The sequence below is a fragment of the Cuculus canorus genome, chromosome Z (genome assembly GCF_017976375.1).
Source record: "Cuculus canorus isolate bCucCan1 chromosome Z, bCucCan1.pri, whole genome shotgun sequence".
Taxonomy (NCBI): domain Eukaryota; kingdom Metazoa; phylum Chordata; class Aves; order Cuculiformes; family Cuculidae; genus Cuculus; species Cuculus canorus.
Genome location: NC_071441.1, coordinates 60160267 through 60179418, shown reverse-complemented (window position 1 = coordinate 60179418; position 19152 = coordinate 60160267). Strand labels below are relative to the sequence as shown.

General features: G+C 38.4%; 1 long non-coding RNA gene across 3 annotated transcripts in view; it reads left to right on the top strand.

The window, feature by feature from the left end:
* Positions 1 to 19152, top strand: part of LOC128850521 (uncharacterized) — a 107711-nt gene that overhangs the window by 65000 nt on the left and 23559 nt on the right. For 2 of the 3 annotated variants that reach the window (XR_008447943.1, XR_008447942.1), the window contains exons 2-3: positions 4636 to 4733; positions 13897 to 13990. This is a non-coding gene — a long non-coding RNA (uncharacterized LOC128850521). The remainder of the gene's footprint in view (positions 1 to 4635; positions 4734 to 13896; positions 13991 to 19152) is intronic. The other variant, XR_008447941.1, reaches the window with a different exon arrangement.

Sequence of the window (19152 nt, the reverse complement as noted above, 5' to 3'; positions counted from 1 at the left end):
ACCTATTTACTTTTGTTTAAACCATTATACAAGAAGTCATACAATTACACCAGCTTTGTCAATCACAGATAGCCAGTAGCTGTCCCTGTAGGACTACTGATTCATCCTTCACATTGCCACAACCAATCCCACGAATAACATTAAAGTTAAGTCTTTGTTTTTTTCCATTTTGTTTTTTTTTTCCTCTGCTGTTCTGAGCGATTATTGCAACTGCCACTGACTTCAAGATGCTCTTATTTATCATGAGGCTGGTTTAGTACAAACTGTGTGAATAGAAGAAATAAAACCATTTGGTAAAGACTGCTTTTGGAAAGCAACAAAGAAATTCACTGGTTTTTAAAATCATATTACATTTCAGGTTACTTTTATATCTTGCCTGTCATGTAAACCATTTATGAAATCCACCACAAAAACTCACTTCATAGCATTCATCTTGGTGTAACTTGAGTCTGACTTCTTTTGAGGAGAGCTCTTTAATGGGACTGTGTGTTAATTAGCTGTCAGTGATTTATTTATATTTAAATAATACTGCATTCCTTACCGTAGTAGAAAATGATGAAACACGAACAAGCACATATGTAATCCTACAGGTATCTGTTTGCTGATAACAGCGAATCTTGGGCCAGCCTCTGAAGAATTTATTTCCTTTAATTTTTTTCCTGGGGCTTTGATTTCTTTTTTTTTCCTGCCAGGACTATAGAGGTGTTCCTTGTCATAGGCAGAGGATCCCTGAAACAAGGACATTGCTTAAAGCAACAAAACCAGAATAATGATAAAAACAATCTCATTCTAAGCACCATTACTATGCTAAATGTGTTTCCTAAATTCAATAAACTGTTTAAGAATTTTACTTTTGAATTAATTTTGGCTGAAGATGCAAATCATCATCCAGATCATAATGACCTAGATATTAATGCAACTGTCTAAATATTAATTCATCACTGTCAAATATACGCGATTTTTCTATTTAGTATTAGTAGTCTTATTTGAGAGACTTGCACTATTCTGTATGAAAAGCTTCTTTTGGTAACAAAATGTTATTTCTGGAATAGCTGAAATTGTTACAGAATTCCTGAATCCATTGTTCAGAGCTAAAAATTGTTTTGCTATTTGTAAAATAAATTTATAAGATTAAAAATAGTGCTCATATTATGAATATGAATTTTTTATTGCTGAAAATCTGGTATATTTCACTAGAGTTGTGAAAGCATCTAAAGGAAACCCTGGAAAAAATTATAAAATGGCACTGAGTAATGGAATACTTATGCTATTGAAAAGGATGTAAAGACATTAATTAATTTTATTATAATCATGTTTATACTTGTATTCATTTTGATTGATTTACACTATCCTTATCCTAATAGCTGCCTTGCTGCTATTTAATAGTTTCCATTTGTTTGCCTTCTCAATACCAAGTCCATCAGGATTATGCTGTGACTTCATACTGTAACTTGCATTAATCTAAAATATTAATTAATACTGACTACAAACCTCCCCTATTCAGCTAACTGTAAATTCCTGTCTAAAAACTACAAAGGTTAATTGCTATTTATATTGAAACTAATATATCAAGTTTTACAGATCTCTGTTTTGTTATTTGTTGGTGGGGGGTATTCTGTGGAGTTCGTTAATGGTAAATTTGGTAATGGTAAAATCCATTAATAACACAGAGGTGAGATTTAGACCAGAGAGTTTCAAGTCGTATTGTGAAAAATACAGCCAAGCTTGAGAGTAGAATATCCTGAACAGGCTTTATAAATACAGCTTGTCGGTTACAGAGATTTAAATTTTTATACACTGTTCAAGATGAATAATTAACTGACAGAAATTATGACTAATTGTATTTTCGTTTGATCTGACTTTTCAAGGACAAATTTTACATGATAGTTTTGTACTAATTATTAGCCATTTCCAGACAGATCTCTGCTGCCAGGAAGAACATCTAACACCACTCTGTTGGTTATAAGGGAATCTGGTAATTCAACAATCAGCAACCACTTAGCAAAGTCTGTCTTCCTTAAAGAGCTGTATGAAAATGTAATCTGATTGCTCGGGATGTTACAAGATTTTTCCTGTCTTATAGTCTCTGTGCTCTAGGTATAGAGCTGTAATAATTCTTCAAACTCTGTTTCATAAAAAAATATATAGTAACAGAAATATGATTTTAAATTACTCAATAATATACGGCCACAAACTATTGTATTCCTTTCTATCTTCTACCAGTCATTGGCAAGTATTTTTAGCATAAGAGGCACTTTTATTTATCTGCTATTTTTTCTTCTTGAGCTGCATTTTAACAGTGTCCTTTAAAAACTATAAATTTAAAATAGTTTAGCTCTAAGAAAGAGGCTTTTTAGCTTCTCATGATAGCCTACCAGCAAGAAGGCAGTGGGTACATGGGAAGCTGCGAGGGAACACAGCAGGACAGCCGACCCAAGCTGGCCAAAGGGGCATTCCATACCATATCATGGAATCAGAAAATCATAGAATCATAATATTTTATTATTATTATTGTTATTCTCTCTCCCTTTTGCTCTTTATCTCAACCGATATTTTTTACTTTTTTTTCATCCTCCTTCCCATTCCACTGAGGGTGGAGGTGAACCAGCAGCAATGGGGTGCTTAGTTGCCAGCTGGGGTTAAACCATGGCATCAGTCTTGATCACCTGGAAGTGAAAATTACTTTTTTAGTAAGACAGACAATAACATTTTCTATGGCACACCATCACTGGAAGGAAGTGTCTGTTTACAGGCACTGGCTGATGGTCACACCAGTTTTGAAGGTGGAGCAAGTTCTCTTTCTTGTAGCAGACATTACTGTGGTCTGATCTGGTAAACTCGAGAGGAAAACACACTAAAATAATTGTTTTGAAAGGAGTCCCATTGCCAATATAATAGGCAATATAACATGAACAATACTGCCAATATAAGAGGAACTCACTGCATGTTTCTAGTTCTCAATAAACCACACACACACTTAGTCCTAAGGTCATTGTGTTTTTGTATTGTACTTCTTTCTATATCATGTTTAAGTGATAGAAGAAAGCAGTCTTTTAATCTATTCTTTCCCCTTCCCTAGCTTGTCACTCTCTAATTATGTTTACAGAATGTGCTTCGCTGGGTACTGTTAGTGTTTTGAGGACAATTGCCATCTACTTCCTTGTAACAAAAAGGGTCTGCTGTCTATATCTTCTGAAAATTAAAACTATCACAATGTCTTGGTAATGTAAAATGATTAGGTTGAAAATCATATATACATGCCAAGAGGAAAAGTGTATCATTTAATCATGAGTGAAAAGGGAACAGTAGGATGTACAAGTGACTGCAAAACTCCTCTTACTCTGTTGTGATAGAAGAGTTAGCTGACTGATTTTGTAAAAAGAGGGCATCTAGGTGACAAAAAAGCTTACCGGAGTTAGCTTGATACCTTCTCAGGTTAATTAATGCCTGGTTAATTTCTGGGATAATGGGAAGATCACTTCCAAGGAGTCTATCTTTTGACAGAAAACAAAGAGCATAACTACCAGTTCAGCTTGTAGGCAAACAACTCATAATTGTGAATAACAATGATGATAGATGTTATCTTCTCTGCTTGGGAGACCAAAATAAGGACAACTCTTGTTGAGTTTTTTTTGTTGTCATTTAATACATGTTTGGAAGAAAGGTATGTAAAGGCTAGTCCTTATCCCTTATCCAAAGTCTTCAAAATAAAGTTTGTATGAGACCTTATGTTGATTCTCAGCAAAAGAGCAGAGAGCTCCAGCATATAATATTTAAAGGTAGTATTATAGTATGGCTGCTATTCAAAGAAGTTGCTCTATATTATGATTTTCTATTTACAGTAGCTGCTAACATGCGTGCACACACACTGCTTAAATGATGGCTACAAATGACAAAGTGCTGCATTCCCTGCAAAACAAAAGCAAGCCTTATCTGCCACTTTTTTTATAGGCAAATATTGGGTATATTGTGCAGTTCTGTAGCAACTTAATTCAGATATTTCAAAATACAGTACAACCTTGATGACATTTACTTAGGGAATCAGCCGATCTGACTTTTTTTCTGTTTGCTTGTATTTATTCTTTGATAAATTCCAGCTCTTATTTCTCTGAAGCTGTGGAAATTGTTTGCAAAGGTACTTAATTTCTTAGCTAATTAGTGTGCGATCTTTTTTCCCTCTGTCCATTTATTTCCTTACACACTTATCCTTTTCTATTTCTCCTGCTGATCTTGCCTGTATTATGTTTTCTCTGCCTCAGTGTTAAAAGTGGTTCCAGCTGGTGGCAGCTTTACCACAGCAATGCATTGTTATCGCAAACAATTGTCTCAATGTGTTAATTCATCCATGTAATTTCATACCATATCCTTTCTGAATTCTTACAGAATTTCTTCCTTCAAAGTAGAGCTAATATTAAGAAATCCTTCATGAGGCACTTCATATTTTCTGAGGTTGCAGTTCTGAATAAAAAAGAAAATAGGGGGTGGAAATAAATAATGAAAACTGTGCGATGTGTGAGCAGTTTATCTGTCTTGTGTATGCAAAACATGAAAAGAAAGCAGAAAAATGCCACAATTTACAATTCCTCAGGAAGAAACCAGGGACTGAGAAGATCTTCTGTCTTCTGACTTCTGCAGGTAACCTGAGAATGCAGAGGACTACTCAGAGTCCCAGCAATAGCGTGAGGATCAAGGGAAGCTGCGTAGATATCTGCTTTTGAAACATGGGCTTTCAGGTATGAACGCATTTAGGGACAATGTTTTCCTTTTATAAAGTGTTGAATTATGTTGATATGTTTCATTAGCAAAGGTAATGCAACACTCTATTTCTGTGGATTCAAAATGAGATCCAAAACTCAGAGAAACTCCGAGCTGCCAAAACATTTACTGACATTTTTAGGGTGGATGGACAGTAAAAAAGATATTAGTTTAAAATGTATCTAAAATAACAACAGTTTCACGTTCTTGGCTTTAAAACCATTTTTTATTTTATTTTACTTTATTTTATTTTATTTTATTTTATTTTATTTTATTTTATTTTATTTTATTTTATTTTATTTTATTTTATTTTATTTTTCCTGTTCTTTTCAGCTTTTTTTTTTGTTCAGTTCCATCTAATAAATTCATCTATTTCTAAGTTTCAAAAAAACTTTCCAACAGTGTGTTTATTTACATGGATGACATCAGTCACCTTGTTTTCCCTGTTTTGATTTTGTCCCATGTTTAAGATGTAGGAGGAGAGGATGGAGAATAATCAGAAAGGAAAAATATTATTGCTGTATATCTAACATAGTCAAAACCCAAAGGTAAAAAGTATATCAGTGTCATAATTCCAAAATAATTTCTGGACAAAGTAAAAGACATTGGAGAATAAATGATTTTTTTTCTCCTTAAAAAAAGCCTTTCATTTTCAAAGACTTGAAAAAATTGTTTTTCTTTGTAATTTTTTGTGTTTGATCATTAAGTAATGTGGACATTTTTTCCCAAATATATCATAATAATTCACTAGAGAAATTATGATGCACAGGAAACATGTGCAGCAAATTGAAACAATTTCTTTTTATAAGCGGTGAGTAAATGGATCAATTAAGGAATGAAAGCTGCTGAACCACGTACACAGTCTCGTGAAAAAAGACCAGAATGTCATAGCTTGGTCTTAATACACCAAGCACGTCTTCCACAGTAGATAGTTGTGAGATGGAAATGTATTGTATTATGAGTAGAGCTGCCAAAATCTTGCTACTAGTGATTTGCATCAGGGATTGCACTCTCACATCCAGACACAAAGCAGTAAGACCAGTTTGAGTCACGATACTTGCTGGATAAACTGGACCCATTCATCTGATGTCTGCCAAAATTTAAGGTGAGGAATGTGGAGAGGTTGGAGGTGGACCAGCTTCTGAGATGCTCGGAGCATAAGATGGCTAGATGAGTAAAAATACAACAAAAATAACACCTAATATGGTTGAATATTGGACTTTGTTGGACTATAGTTTTTATCACAGCAGATAAACTCCCAACAAATCCTGAGTACTGGTGCTCAATTAAATTGATACTTGTGACTAAAGAAAAATAAAACATAAGCCTTAGTGTAGCAAAATCAAATGTTATGTGCCTGCTGTAAAATGGTATCAATTTCACATATCTAAGACTGATGCAGCAAGTTTCACCTAAAAAGAAATATGTACTGTAAAGAAAACTGAAGAATCAATGGAGGATTATTAATCAGTCTGCGTCAAGGCACAGAATCAGTTGCCTATCTAAAAATCAATAAATGCCGTGACATATCTTCTGTCACAATCTCTTTTAACCCAAATTGTCTTACTACATAGAATTGTAGAATCATAGAACCACTAGGTTGGAAAGGACCCACCGGATCATCAAGTCCAACCATTCCTAACAATCCCTAAACCATGTCCCTCAGCACCTCATCCACCCGTCCCTTAAACACCTCCAGGGTACGTGACTCAACCCTCTCCCTGGGCAGCCTCTGCCAGTGTCCAAAGATCCTTTCCATGAAAATTTTTTTCCTGATGTCCAGCCTGAACCTCCCCTGGAGGAGCTTGAGGATATTCCCCCTTGTCCTTTCCCCTGTAACTTGGGAGAAGAGGCCAGCTCCCTCCTCTCTACAACCTCCTTTCAGGTAGTTGCAGACAGTGAGAAGGTCTCCCCTCAGCCTCCTCTTCTCCAGGCTAAACAACCCCAGCTCTCTCAGCCGCTCCTCATGAGACTTGTTCTCCAGCCCCCTCACCAGCTTCGTTGCTCTTCTACATAGAAGAATGGCTGGCCTCATTGTCAAAGAATCTTTGCATGCCTTCAGTGGAAATTTCTAAGCTGAGGGTGCTGCCCTGCTAAAATTAAGGATGAACTTCATAAACAAGCTTTACTTGATGTCCTTTTTGAGGGCAGGTAAAGTTTTGTGGAGGAAAATGAGTTTGGAAGCATGGAGTCGATTGTGAATTTACCAAATCGCAGAATGGCTGAGGTTGGGTGGAAAAATATTTGTTTTAGCTGATTTTCCCTTCCTCAAATCCTTCTGAAATTGTAATTATTTTAAACACTCGTGAACGTATTGTTTCTGAAAGCTGACAAAAATATTTTAAAAGTTTGATAAGGATATTTTATACAGCCTGGTGTCACCACGTCTCTTCTCATAGTTTAGAAAATACTGAAATGTCACTTTGAGTCAACCAAACCCAGGATCTAAAGTTGGTCAAAGAAAAGGTGTTTCTTTGGGCTGAGAAATAATTATTTTCACAAGTCTATTTCAAAGACTAATGAGAAATAACTCAGTTCCTGTACTATGTTTGCATGGCTATATGGGTTGTTGCTTCCTGCTGTTTCTGGAGTTTTATTCCAACAGAGTAAGGACTAATAGTGCTAGCAAGGAGTAGGATAGCAGTCTAATATAGCTATTCCTTGTCTGACAATGAGGCCAAATGGCTTCTGTCAGTGCCTTCTACTTGCAGGAAAATCAAAATCACTATCATGCAAATTAGAACTAGTGCACTTCAAAATAAAAATCAGCTGCATTAAAAAAACCACTTCATTTTCAGTTCTTACACAATTCTGTATTTACCTGTGCATATAAAATGATGATCATCAGTTCGCACAATCATTTCAATTATTTGAATGTGTTTTGCTCAGAAGTAGACACATTGTGCTTTGAATATTTCACCCAGCTTCAGTGGTATTATTATCCATCCTGACTCATAATATCTGAACCCATAACAAGCGAGCTGCAGCAGGTGGAACAGCCAATATTTTTAGATTCCTGGTATAGATTCCTGATGGATCTACAGCTGTAGCTCAAATGAAAACACCTTCTTGAAGCTGAGCATTCTGATATAAATTGTCTGCTCTGCATTTCATTGTCTGCTAATTTCCTAAATAATTTTGTGTTGCATAAAAAGTCAGGTGAAAGAAAGAACTGGATTTCTCATATGTAGGGGAAAGTTGCTTTTGCTGTTCCACCTCTTTTTTTCTTTAATTTTGCTCTATTTTTATTAATAGAATTTGACACCTTCAGAATTGCACCATGCGTCCACACGATTTTCTTTTGCAAGCCCTCCTCCACTTTCAGCTCCCACGCTTTCCTCCATTCTGCCAGCTAATTAAACACACAAACCTGTGAGAAAGCCACAGTTAAACCCACCCTGTTAACAAAGATGATTCTCAATAGGCCCAATGTCGAACATGTTTCAGATGCCCAATGAAACCTCTTCATGAAGCAATACATTTAGCCACACAGCTGCCACTTGAGGTTTGTAATTGCCAAAAACTATAAGGCAGGGATTAAGCACTGCCTCTCCATGCAGAAAAGTTTTCAGGAATGCCCCAACTATGGGTCTAAAATGTGATGTTTGTGCGTAGGCATTAGTACAAGCCAAAACTTTATGGAGTGGACACTTACATCACCTTTTTTGTTGCTAAGTAAACTCATTCTGGCCATTAGCAGCAAGCTGTAATGGAAATAGGACCTCATTCTGTAGCTCTTGTCTCTAATTGGGATGTAGATGCCAAAATCATAATGCCTTAAAATTCCTTGCATAGATGGGTAGAGGGAGAGATTTGTTTTTATTCCAGTAAAAACCACTTCTGCACTTTGTCCACTTCAATTAACTAGTTTGTGAGCCTTATTAAATACACTCTTTGTATATTTGCTCTTTAAACTCATCTATTTTTACAGGTATATTATAATCTTTATATGCAAGGATATTTGCTGTCTGCGGTAAATATATGAATTAATCCTGATATGCATAATTTTCATTTTATTTAGTGTCTACAAATCATTTCTGATTCAGCAAATGGTACCACAAAAAACCTGGTAAACTAGATGCTGTTTCACTTAACATTGAGAAATAATTGAATAAAAAGAAGGACTGGGTAAATGGTGTGGAAGTAACATCTAGCACCACTCTTAACAAAATAAATGTTCTTCAAAGCCAAACATTTTCAGCAGTAAAAAAAAAAAAGCTCAAGCAAAAGAACCTCATGTCCCTATCTCTTTTAGAAAATAAAAAGATATATTTTAACCAAATATGTAGTATATCTATTTCATTTCTACCAGAAACTACATTTTAGACATTTGCTTCCTACAGAACCATCGGTATCACACAGTGACTTTTCACTTTTGGAATCACCAAGAGTTTGCCCAATTTCCTCAATTTACCCTATAGTCAGAAATTATTTGAAGAATGAGGTAAGGGAGAAACATTCTTGGAAATTAGTCTTCTAAACTTTCAATGCATTCACCATTATGATATTTCTGCAAGCAAGCAAGCAACAGACAGACAGAAACACACACACTTTCTATGAAGAGTGTATAATATCTAATATCTCACCAGAATAATTTTAAAATATGCATTAAAATATTTATTGAGTAAACTGTCCAACAGTATCAGTTGATCTGTTTTATTAAGAAAATATTCTGTGGCTGGCAGCTTAAATTGAAGGAAATGAAATAATAACAAGGGGACTTACATATGCTTTAGAAGATTAGGATTCACAAAACCTCAAGGGGTGGCCTGGGTAATGCTATAAAAGTACAGAATTACCTGTAATGAAGATAAAGCCTAAAACTCAGTGGAGCTATGCATTATACTAAAATATCTTCATTAATCCATGGCCTTTGAAACAGGTTCCTTAGGTGATCAACTTAACCACTTTTTCACAGAGAAATAAGGCACGTTAGCTTTGCCTGTGTGAGCTGTGCATACTTTTGCACCAAGTAGTAGTTAATGAAAGCAAAACTGAAACCACCAACCAGTTTCTGGTTTTTTTAAGTGTTTCAGTTGTGCCAGAGAAGATGATCCTAGGTTATGTGAGTGTGAGCCAGTAAGATGTTCATGTGAAAGGCGGACCTGCTGGTCATTAAAGCTATGTAATAAAGTTTCAGGTCATCTCGTATGTGGTCAAGAGATCCCTTTAAAATTACATATGCTGATAATTCTAAAATATTGCAAATCTGGTTCTGTTTGGAAGAGGCACTTCAGCTGCTCTTGGCAGAATCAGTGCAGGTGGAAGTGCAGAAAACAGCCATGTGGTTGTGCTGGAAACAACACTGGTGGCTGCTGTATGTGGTTTCTGGGTGCTAGTGGGAAAAGGTGGGGTCAATCCTGGCATTGCAACATTGTCATGCTGAGTTTTGAAAGGAGAAAATGGCCCTCAACCTTGTGCATAGCATGTATTAATTTTAGAAAATAGTTAATGGAAACCAATGTCACACCCTTAGGAGGGAGATCACATCACTACAGACCTCCAACTTGTGTAATCCAACCATAGAGCCCTTGAAGTAGCAACAAGTGCAATGCCATCAGGGTATGGACAAGGCTTTTTGGTATGTCATTCTGAATCCTCTTTCTACTTGCAAGACTTCCACTTCAGAATATTTTCCAGATGATTTTTTCAACACAATTATAAAATTCTGATTGCATTTATTGCTGGTGGCTGTAGCTAAGATTTCTGTATGGAAGAGGAATTCAGACAGTTACTTATTTCAGTGTAGGATCCCTTAATGTACACAGGTTTATTACTTAGATAGCATTATGTATAAACCGAATATTTATTTATGTTACCTCACTGTTTATCACATAGGTATAGGTTTAAAATTATTCTTTTACTAGTTTCCCACTTTTATACTTTTGAAGGTAGTGAAACATTCTGTGTGTACAATTTCCATAGGAAAGTTAGCAGCCTAACTATCCTCTCCTCTCCTCTCCTCTCCTCTCCTCTCCTCTCCTCTCCTCTCCTCTCCTCTCCTCTCCTCTCCTCTCCTCTCCTCTCCTCTCCTCTCCTCTCCTCTCCTCTCCTCTCCTCTCCTCTCCTCTCCTCTCCTCTCCTCTCCTCTCCTCTCCTCTCCTCTCCTCTCCTCTCCTCTCCTCTCCTCTCCTCTCCTCTCCTCTCCTCTCCTCTCCTCTCCTCCCCCCTCCTTCAATGCAAGAACAAAAGCACATAGATCACAGAAGCATTATATAGGTTCTATAAGAAAAAAAATCACAATGATACAAGCTACCACAAATATACTAAAGATTTATTGATGTAACAGATCAATCAGAACTATTCAATGTAGCATAATCTGTTGACAAAATCCATCACTGTTTTCTACTAAGGAAAAAAAGGATATTTCTGTGTAAAAAAAAAAAAAAAGCCAAAGTCCTGAAACAGATGACATAGATAATCTATAAACAGACAATCAACAGGACTGAAAGGCAGAAAGGAGTAGAAATACACTGGTTTTTATTTTAGCAAAGTGCAAGAGTTTAATGCTGTAAGTCCTGTGCAACAATTGATGTAATCTGTTTCCTAATGATCAAAAGAAGCCTGACAAGATCTGCAAGTAACAAAGAACAATTCATGTTACTCAAGGCAAGACAGGCATCAAGAATCTGCAGAAGCAACTCAGGAAGATTCTGCCTGCAGAAGTCAAAATCAGGGATAATTCAGTATCATGAAGTGCAAATGAAGATGCTCTGGAAACAATTCAATAACAGTGCAAAGTACTTGTAACATACCCAGGTTCTACTTGAAAAGCAGACACTCACATGGGGGGAAAAAGCCAAGAAAACACTGCAAGTAGGACAGCAAATAATTCTCTGTACTGAGAATACCATGCCAACTGTTAAATACGTATCAGTCCCTCACTCAGAATGGGGTGTTTGGATGTATTGTCACCATATTGCAAGGGAAATGATCCAAAGGAAAAGCAGGGAAGGTAATGGAAGTAATTACATATGAGAAATGTGTCCTGTCTAGAGAGCTACTAAAAAGAAAAGAATCCTCTTTTTGAAACGTAGTCAGTTAGGAGATCTCATGATAAATGCACAGAAAACAAACTGCATGCAGAAGGTGAATCATACTCATGACATGCGACTTGGATGTCAGCTGAAAATACAATTGTAACAAGCAAAGTTTTGGTTTGTAGTATGAGCAATCTATCCGTGTAAATGATTGCCATCAATACCACATGGGTTTACAATTTAGTGCAATTATACCTGACTTGGGTGCTGGTATAAATATTAGGATATCTATAGTGTTGTTAGACAGGATCTGTATTAATTAAGGGATGAACACCAAACTACTTCTGCAGTGTAAGACAGCTCTGGGCTCACAGTTATAGGGATAAAGGCAAGAAGGATAGTATCCTGCTTTGTTGTAGTGTCTACTCTTCACTGTGAAGAATGTGTCCTGGACCAGTGCTGCTCAGGATGCTGAGAGCAATATTTGAGGTGATCTACCAAGGCACTGCAGATTTACCTGCTTTCATATTTAGAAATGAGTTAACAGTGAGAAAGTTGTTATTTCAAATTAAATCCAGCCCTGCATTTCAAGTGCACCAGCTATTCTTCTTAGCTTACTTTTTCAAAACTGTTACAGGGGCCTTTAACAATGATACTGGAATAAAATTTCAAGTACATCACTTTGACTAATGAGTTACAGAGCTCCTGATTAATGGCACTTGTTCAACATCATACTGACAATAGTATGAAGTGTAAAAACGACGGTATTTCTGCCTGGTGTGGTTTTGGCTGTGAGACAGACCAATCATCACCAGTGCAGTTTTTTTCTCTTTTCTTTCTCTTTTCTCTTTTTTCTTTTCTCTTTTCTCTTTTCTCTTTTCTCTTTTCTCTTTTCTCTTTTCTCTTTTCTCTTTTTTCTTTTTTTTTATTTTTTTTTTTTCTGTTTTATTTTTTTCTGTTTGTTTCCTTTTCAATTTTTCATTTTCTAAGTGTGGGCTTCTGGAGCTTGTATGAGAAGAGTTATCATTCAGGAGCTCTGCAGCAGGTTTTGCTGAAGCATCACTACTAAGCAATGACTGCAGCAGGAAAACCTCAGTCCAGTGTCCTAACAGCCAGCACAGTGGTGGGAAGGTGAAAAGGAGGGAGAGGAAATAAGCTGAAACTCTGTGGTGCTCAGATCTACCAGCAAAGAGGTCAAGGTGCTGGAGTATCCATTAAGATGCCACCGGTGAATTGCAGTTGACTGGACGCATACTTCACTGCGCAGTATCAGAGTTTATGTATTCTACGAACCTCATTTCACTGGGTTGAGCCTGTACAGTGTCACGGAGTCCCCAATCTCTACCAGTTTGTATTAAATTTCTGCTGAGCTATATATCACAGCCTGACAAGTCTAGTGGGGCCATCCTCGTATATGCAGTTGTTGCCTGTATTTCTTCTTCTTTTTCCAGACCAGGAGGTCATTCTCTTCTGGGTTGAATGAGTAGGCATGCAGTAGAACTAGGAGACAACAGTGTTCTTCAGCCTTTTGTAGGCTCTTGCAAGCTGGCACCAGTAGCAGGGAGATTTTGTGTCACTGCAGCTGTCTCTGCTCTCCAGCTTCCCCTCTCCTCCCAGTAGCATCTGTGACACAGATTTTACAAACAGCAATGACTACTCTGCAGAATTTCTTTCCCATTCACTATTTCATTATCTTGGCTAATGAATATAGCTGACCTCTGCAGGAAATTGCTGCCAACACATCCAGGACTTGTCTTGTCATCCTTGGGTGTTCCCTCTTCTTGTGAAAAAAACAACCAAGCCTTCCCCTAGGCCTTAGTAAGAAGTGTTACAGAGGGCTAGAGGTGAATTTAAATAGCTCTTGGAAATATACTGGTTAATGCAATCTATTTTTATGGTTTTTAGGAAATGGTCTCCACTGAGTATCAGGAAAGGATCTTTATATTCCTTTAATATATAGTACTGCAAGAGGAGTATAATACTGGAGAAAGTAGGAACATCACAAAGGCCAACAAAAAAAATCAGTCTTTTTCCTCTGACAGTGCCTATGGCCTTTAAAGGAGTTTTCAGTATTCTAAAGATATTTTCACTGCTGAAGCAACACTGCTTCATCTGTAACATCTGACAAAGTAATGTCCTTACTTGCTTTTTCTTCAACTAGAAACACAGAGTGCCTGATTTCCAGCAGTGACATCTCTTTGGCCGATGCAATTTCACACCAGCTGTGCATACCAGCTTTTCACTGCAGCTAATAGGTAGGTACAGCAATGGTGACATTACTTTCATCATGAATTTTAACCTGTGACTTTTTGCTCACCCCAACATGGACAGAACTGGTAAATAACTGGGCTTTAAAGCTGGAGCACAAACTCCTGCCTTGTCTTTGTTTGAAAGCAGACCTGACCCACACACAGATCAAGAGACCTGAGTTTTGTCCCTTCTCTCTGCTACTATACTGTGGGAGTCTTAGTAATATCTGCCTCAGCTCAAACATCCAGAATGAAACAATATCATCACAACTCCTCAGAGAGAGAAAGTAAGGGCTCATAATGCATGAAAAGGACTGTGAGATCCTTAGGCTTTGCAGTTTGTAAAAAGACAGTGTTGCTAGAACTGCAACGTCATTAGTAGATGGGAAAACACCAAATTGTATCCAAAGGAGAGACAAATGTTCGTGTTCTCTCTTTTTCTTTGCCACAAAGGGTGTACCCCATTTTAACATGTACAACACAGAGAGAGGCTGAGATAAGGACTTAATTCTTTCAAGAGAAGCTTTTTTCCAGCAGTTGTCATCAACTGCATCAGCCTGACCTCATACTTTTAAGGTGAGGTACTGAATGATGGAAAATCATGACCAAGCTATGAAGAAGAAGAGCAGGGCTTATGAAGGAAATTAAAATGATGCAGCATGAGATAACAGTACAGTGCACAAAGCTCCAGTGAGATGCATTCATTTTTCAGTTATTTTTTTTGTTAAAGGTGACAGCTTATCATGTGCTGGACAAGCAGTAGCTTCTGGGTAGCTATCATGGTCATCTGTAAGCAGAAGTAATCATGACAATTTTATCTTGACGTAATAAAATGTAACTCAGTGGTAGAGAATTGTAATCAAGGTATTTAATTATAGAGACAAACCTAAAGTAATGAATTTAAAGTCTCTCATGTGTCTAAAAATGACCGCCTATTTTTTTGTAAAACAAAATTGGGTAAGATTAGTCACTGAAGCACTTTTCTTCTCCTGAGAGACTCAAGTTCTTACTGGACAAAACGTTGCCAAATTTAGGTGTTACTAGATACTGTTTTTCAATTGCTTCCCAGAAAAATAAAAATACTTACATTATTTATTGCAATATTTTTTATTTTAAGTTGTTTCATAGGCACAATGTGTTTTGACTTCACAGTAGCTCATGCTGTGACATTAATCTGATTTTAACAACTCTGTGCCATAAGAAGCTGTTTTCAGCATTTGTAACGGCCTCTGCTGAAATAGCTGGAGGCTCAATTTTGTGTTTGCAGAGCCCCTTCCATGCAATGCCTTTGGTGAAATTACAGGCTGTTAGGACGTACAGGGTTTTTATCAATATGCCTTCTGGAGCACCCACGTTGTAGGACATGTTCAACATGCCCTAACACAATAGAAGAGTTTTCGGTCAATGGACGCTTTTATCAGCGAATTGAAAGATCAGAACAGAGAAAACTTTCACATCACCCACAGTTCGTGATTTAGGGCATGGTGAGTATGTTTGAGCTTTCCCAGTGTTTACCTTCAGACACTTAGAGCAGTGCTTTTCTTTTTTGTTGTATTGGATTTTCTCCATGAATACTCCATGGGTGTCGCTGAGATAAAAAAAAAAAGATATCGTGTGTGGTTGACTGATATGTAAGTATGGACAAGGGCTGAGTGAAAGCAGACCCAAGAGGTGCTAATTGTAGACATAAGGCAGATTTGAGACTAGAAACCCATTTCAGCAGCCCTTCTTTGCAGGAGCAGTGCACCAAAACCCGTCTTTCAGGAGAAGCTCAGGAGACTGAGTGCTTTGAAATGTGACATTACTAAACCCTGAGGCTCCTAATTCAACCAGGGACTTGATTAGAGTGAAGTTGAGAGAATATTCACAAACAGAGGCACTTTTTTGACCTTCAGAGGGTGAAGCAAGTCATGCCACTTCTGCTTTTGGGTTGTGCCTCTGCCTCCACTCTTCCCTCCCTTGCTCACCAGGGGCATCTTCAGGAGGTGGTCATTCCTCTCTGCCCTCCCTGCTTCATCATCTGTAGTTTTTCAGCAGCCAACAGCTCCAGAACAGAAGAAAGGCCTGGAATTAGGACAGAGGGAAGATGTTACGCATCACCTTTTGTTAGGAATAACTACCCAGGAAAAACAAGCCAAAAAAAAAAACTCACACAAAAAATCCACAGAAACTGCCCAATGTACTTTCTGCTCAGAAAAAAACGCCAGTTTTGGTTACTTACTCCCAAAATCGGTGCTGTTTGAACTCTAAAGTGGCAATCTAGCTCTTGTAAGGGCAAATTCAGTGCCCATTCATAGATGGCCATGGTTATCTCCAGCACATATTAAATACAATTTCCTGACAACTCTTACCTGCAGAATGGAAAATTAAATTTTTTGTGCTGGGTGAATAAAAAAAAGGCAAAATGTAGCATATGTATCTGTGCTTTTTCACTGCAAAGACAATGTTTCACCAGTGAGGCTGTTTTGCAATCAGCAAAACCAAAACTTACACATTATACAGGCTGAAGAAAGATGAAGTTCAGAGAGCCAATTCCAGTTCTTATGACATCTCTATTCACATTCCTGCTTAGCAGTGTTTGAGAAGAGAAAATTTCTGTCAGGAGAAAACCTGTAGAAAAGGAAACTCTGTATTACTTTTTTGAAGAAAAATAGCATAAGAAGAGAAATTTTAGTTTCTCAGCCAAGCTGGCTACATACTGAATGCAGCTGACCTACTGTTTCTTAACAGAGAAGGACTTGTGAGAGATGTGACAGTTGGAGGACGCCTGGGGCATAGCTACCACAAGATGATAGAATTCTCAGTTCTGTTGGGGGGTCAGTAGAATGGCCACCTAGGACATCTGAAGGGCAGACTTTGGTCTGTTCAGAAGTCTGCTCCATCAAGTTCCGTTGGAGACAGTCCTTAAGGGCAAAGGAGCTCATGACGACTGGATGCTCTTTAAGAAGGAATTCCTGGTGACACAACAGCAAACTCCGTGTGCTAGAAAATGAACCACTGAGGAAGAAAACCAGCCTGGCTGAGTGAAGAGCTCTGGGTGGAAATCAGGAAAAAGAGGAAAATATCTGAACTCTGGAAGAAGGGCAGGCAACTCGAGAGAACTAAAAAGAAACAAAAGAAGGACCAAGGAAAATCTCCATTCTTTACTGGACACAGGGGAAACAATAGTGACAAAGGATGAGCGTAAGGCTGAGGTTCTTAATGCCTTCTTTGCCTGAGTCTTTAATAGTAAGGTGAGATGTTCCCTGGATACTCAATCTCAAGAGCCAGTAGACAGGGAGGAGGAGCAGAACAAACCTCCCTTGATCCTAGAGGAAAAAGTTAGAGACCTGCTAGGCAAATTAGATCTACATAAGTCTATGGGTCCTATGGGATTCACCCAAGAATACTAGGGGAGCTGGCAGAGGTTCTTGCCAAACCTCTTTTCATCATTTACCAGCAGTTCTGGTTGGCTGGGTAAGTTCCACTGGACTGGAGGCTGGCAGATGTTATACCCATCTACAAGAAGAGCTGGAGAGAGGATTCAGGAAACTACAGAGCTGTCAGTCTGACCTCAGTGCAGGGAAGGTCATGGAGCAGTTGATCCTGGGTGCCACTCACAACACACACAGGACAACTGGGTGATTGGACCCACTCATCTTGAGCTTGTGGAAGGCAGGTCCTGCCGAACTAACCTGATCACCTTCTATGACAAAGGGACCTACTTGATGGATGAGGGAAAAAACGTGGTTGTAGTGCACCTGGACCTCAGTAAAGCCTTTGACACAGTATCTCACAGTATCCTACTTGAGAAACTGGCCACCACTGGCCTGGACAGGTGCAGCCTCAACTGGTTTGAAAACTGGCTCGATGGCCCAGCTCAAAGAGTGGTGGCGAATGGAGTTAACTCCAGCTGGAGGCTCGTCATAAGTGGTGTCCTCCAGGGCTCAGTGCTGGGTCCAGTCCTGTTCAATACCTTTAATAACCACCTGAATGAGGGGACCGAGTGCACCCTTAGAAAGTTTGTGCACTAAGGGTGCACAAGCTCGGAGAAAGTGTCCATCTGTTGGAGGGTAGGGAGGTTCTGCAGAGGAATCTGGACAGTATGGATCCATGGTCTGAGGCCAACGGGATGAGGTGCAACCCACCTAAGTGCAGATTCGTGCACTTGGGACACAAAAACCTTGTGCAGACCATCCAAGCTTGGGGAAGAGTGGCTGGAAAGCTGCCTGGCAGAGAAAGACCTGGGGGTGTTGGTTGACAGTGGCTGAACACAAGCCAGCAGTGGCCCAAGTGTTAAAAAGAGGTTGCAGAAAGTTGGGTGTTGGTCTCTTCTCCCAAGTGACAGGTGATAGGACAAGAAGGATTAGCGCCACGTTGCACCAGAGGAAGTTTAGATTGGACATTGGCAAAAATTTCTTCACCAAAAATGTTATCAAGCACAGGAACAGGCTGCCCAGGAAAGTGATGGAGGCACCATCCCCGGAGGTGTTTAAAAGGTAGGTAGATGAGGTACTAGTGGACATGATTTAGTAGTGGATAGGTATAGTTGTAGTTGATAATCTCAAAGGTCTTTTCGAACCTAATGATTCTATGAATACTTTGGGACTATGCGTTCTACTTTCTGCCTTTGGCAAAAGACAGATTTATTTTTCTGAACAGAAGAAATTAATACATTAAACCAGGACAGACTTGTTGTTTTCATTTCTTCAAAGAAATGAAATTTCTTTAGTAGTGGAAATTTCAATATTGGATAAGCAAGTTCACTATTTTGCAGGGAGATCAATTAAACTTCAGTGATAAGGTGCAAAAGATGAAGAAAGGAAAAGGGAAATTTTTAGTAATAAGAACTAGGATGTATTGGCTACTGCAACGATGTTCTGCAATGAGTCCTTCTATCCTCACCTGACTCCCTAGCAGAAGGAGGTGTGAGCAGACAGTTGGTAGCAGCAGCATGCACCTGTTCTGACAGCTGTAATTCCCTGAAAACTGCATGGCTGTAGCTACAGGCAGAGCTGTGTATCCCCTCAGGCTCTACCGTGGCTGTAACTGGATTTACAAGGATAATGCCAGGGTATAAGCAACAACCCAGACTTTGTGCATAAATTTGGAGGAGGAGGGAGATAGGAAAGATGTGATTCCAGCCATAGGCTCTGTATCACATTCCCACAGATGAAAGCAACTAAGGA